A 3,004-nucleotide genomic window follows, 5' to 3' on the forward strand; every position below is an offset into this window, starting at 1 on the left:
TAAATTTTATGTAGATAATCAAAGTATCTACACACTACACACAAATTTTTTTTTTTACTTTTTTGTTATCCTTTGCATGTGGCTTTTTTCCAGGAATTGAACTGTGTTTACCAGAGTTATACGTAGTTTACATACTGATGATATTCTTTGAAATAATCAGTATTTAACAAATCGGCATCTTTATATTTTCAGGTTAACTGCCTATGAGACGAATTTGGCCATCTGAACATCTGAATCTCTTGTTTCTTCTGCACTCAGTTTAAAATATGCAAGAAATGAAGATCCTCTGTGAACTACTGTACTGCACTGTTTAAAACAGAGGACACAATAATAGTAAAGACTAAACTGCTATCAGTTCAGATTTTTTTAGCAACATCTTTGTGAATAGTCTTGAACTTCAATACTGTTTGTATAATAACAATTTGTTACAATTTATCTTTTTAAGTTTTTCATAAAATCTGTAAATCTGATTGTCTGTATATACAGTGGTCCTTGGATGGTTATACATAATGCATATTGTCTCTGTAAAGTGTTTTTTTTTTTTTTTTTTATCTCAAGATCTCAAATTTTCATTTTGGCTGCTCAAACATGCCCAAACTCCAAATAATGATGTTACATTTAATAATGCACCGTGCATCATTATTGCGGTATTGAAATAATGGTTAGGTCATGCTTTCCTATACAAGATTTTAAAAGTGTGAACATTTAGTTTGGTTTAAGCAATATTTTGTATTTTTTATTTATTCATTCATTCCATCGGGGTAATAGGTATGCAGAATATTATTTTTTTAAACTAATCCAACACACAACAGCCATTATGTAAAAAGCGTGTTAAGCTTTCTAACTTAATATTCTGCTTTTTTAACAATTTAGGGATTCAGTCAATTATTTTAGGAATAAACTTTTTGTGTTGGGTTTAACTGTTTTTTTGCCTCCTTTGTTGTGTCCATTTTGTTTTATAAGACCAGCTTTATTAGTGTGCTGTAACTTTTGAACTCTTTTGTGATCAACATCCGGTCCCTTGATGTTTTCCTTTGTTGTACGCAGTAATTGTGTTAACCTATATTTTTTGCATTTTCATTCACTGTATTTATGTGTGTTCTTTGGTAGTTTGTCACCAAAACCAAGTAAATCAAAGCAGAAATCTAAGGTGCTAGAAATAGGAAATGCCATTAATGCAGTTTAGTAGGCTAACATTCACTTAAGCTCTTCACAAAGTATTTCAAAAAGTAATGTAACAAGTCTGTTCTCTTTTGTTAGTTTGTGAAAATTGTCAAAATAGGCATACAGTGCTGTGAAAAATGTATTTCCCCCCCTTCCTGATTCCTTCTTTTTTTATTCATGAAACTAAATTGTTTCCAATGTCCAACAAATTTAGTTCAATTCAAAAGACAACCAAAATAAACAGAATCCACAATTTTTAAATGATCATTTGATTTATTGAAGGAAAAAAATCACCAACAGATATCACCCATGTGAAAAAGCAATTTCCCCCTTAGTCACTCTGTTAAACCAATGATCTAAATTTAAATAACGGGTCAGATTAGACTAGAGACACCCAGACGTGATTGCTGCCAACCCTATTGTATCTGAGCATCACTTCAATAGAACCTTTCCAGCAATGTGAAGGTGGTGAAAAAGTCTCAACAAGTAGCACACCTTGACCTCAGAAATTAAGTTACTGAAATATATCAGTCGGGAAAAGGTTACACAGAAATCTAAAAAACCTTGAGACTCTGGAAAACCACTATGAGTGCCATCATCTCCACATGGAGAAAACTTGGAACAGTGGTGAATCTGCCTAGACATTGCCAACCTATCAAAATTCCTCCAAGGACACAATGAAAACTCATCTGGGAAGTCAAACATCTAAGGAACTGCAGGCCTCTCCCAGCTCAGTTAATTTGTATTACTCTTTAATAATGTTTTTTGTATCAGTATGCTGCTGCTGGGGCATGTGAATTTCCCCTTGGGATTAATAAAGAGATAGATAGACTATCTATCTATCTATCTATCTATCTATCTATCTATCTATCTATCTATCTATCTATCTATCTATCTATCTATCTATCTATCTATGTTATTGTTCATGACTACAGCATTAGAAAGATGTTTGGCAAATATGGTATCCACAGAAAAGTTGCAAAGTGAAAACCAGAAGAACACAAAGACTTGTCTAACACTTTCCGAAAAACACATTGATTACCCTCCAAAAATGTTGGGATAATGTTCTATGGACTGAAGAGTGAAACATGGAACTTTTTTGGTCATGGTTCGCATTACATGTGGGGTTTTCCACAATGAGAACATCGTGCTCACAGTGAGACATGGTGGTGATAGTGTAATGGTGTGGGGATGCTTTGGTACTTCAAGGCATTGGTGACATAAATGAGGGAAGCCTGAATTCAGCTCTCTACTAGAAAGTGCTGAAGGAGAATATCCAGTCATCAGTCTGCGATCTAAAGCTTAACCGCAATTGGGTTATGCATAATCTGAAGCACAAGAGCAAGTCCACCTTTGAATGGCTGAAAAAAAAATTAAACAAAATGAAGAATTTTGAGTACCCTAGTCAAAGTCATGACTTGAACCCCATTGAGATGCGGGGGCAGATCAAACGTGGTTCAAGTAAAACAATTCTGCAGATGTGATTGGGCCAATATCTCTCTGCAGCGATGCCAAAGACTGATGTCCTGTTACTGGAAGCATTTGATTGTAATTAGGAAGACAGTTATTTTTTTCACATGGGGGATACAGGAGTTGGTGAACTTTCGTCTTCAATAAATAAAATTATAATTTAAAACTGTATTGTGTTTACTCAGCTTGTCATCTGTATGGTTGGATGTCAGAAATGAGCGTTACAAATAAGCAAAAATAGAGGAAATCAGGAAGAAGGCAAATAATGTTTCACTGTACTGTAGTTGTTAATATAGTATGTGTGAGTATATTGCAGGCTGCCAGAGAGTGTATGTCATTTTTAACTGCAGGCATCATATTAAAAGCAAGC

General features: G+C 34.3%; 1 protein-coding gene across 1 annotated transcript in view; it reads left to right on the forward strand.

The window, feature by feature from the left end:
* Positions 1–920, forward strand: part of prkx (protein kinase X-linked) — a 218,672-nt gene extending 217,752 nt beyond the window's left edge. Inside the window, exon 12 of the mRNA XM_051926670.1 lies at positions 193–920. The gene's annotated coding sequence lies outside the window, so the exon portion shown is untranslated. The remainder of the gene's footprint in view (positions 1–192) is intronic.
* Positions 921–3,004: the final 2,084 nt, after the last annotated feature.

The sequence above is a fragment of the Erpetoichthys calabaricus genome, chromosome 4 (genome assembly GCF_900747795.2).
Source record: "Erpetoichthys calabaricus chromosome 4, fErpCal1.3, whole genome shotgun sequence".
NCBI lineage: Eukaryota > Metazoa > Chordata > Cladistia > Polypteriformes > Polypteridae > Erpetoichthys > Erpetoichthys calabaricus.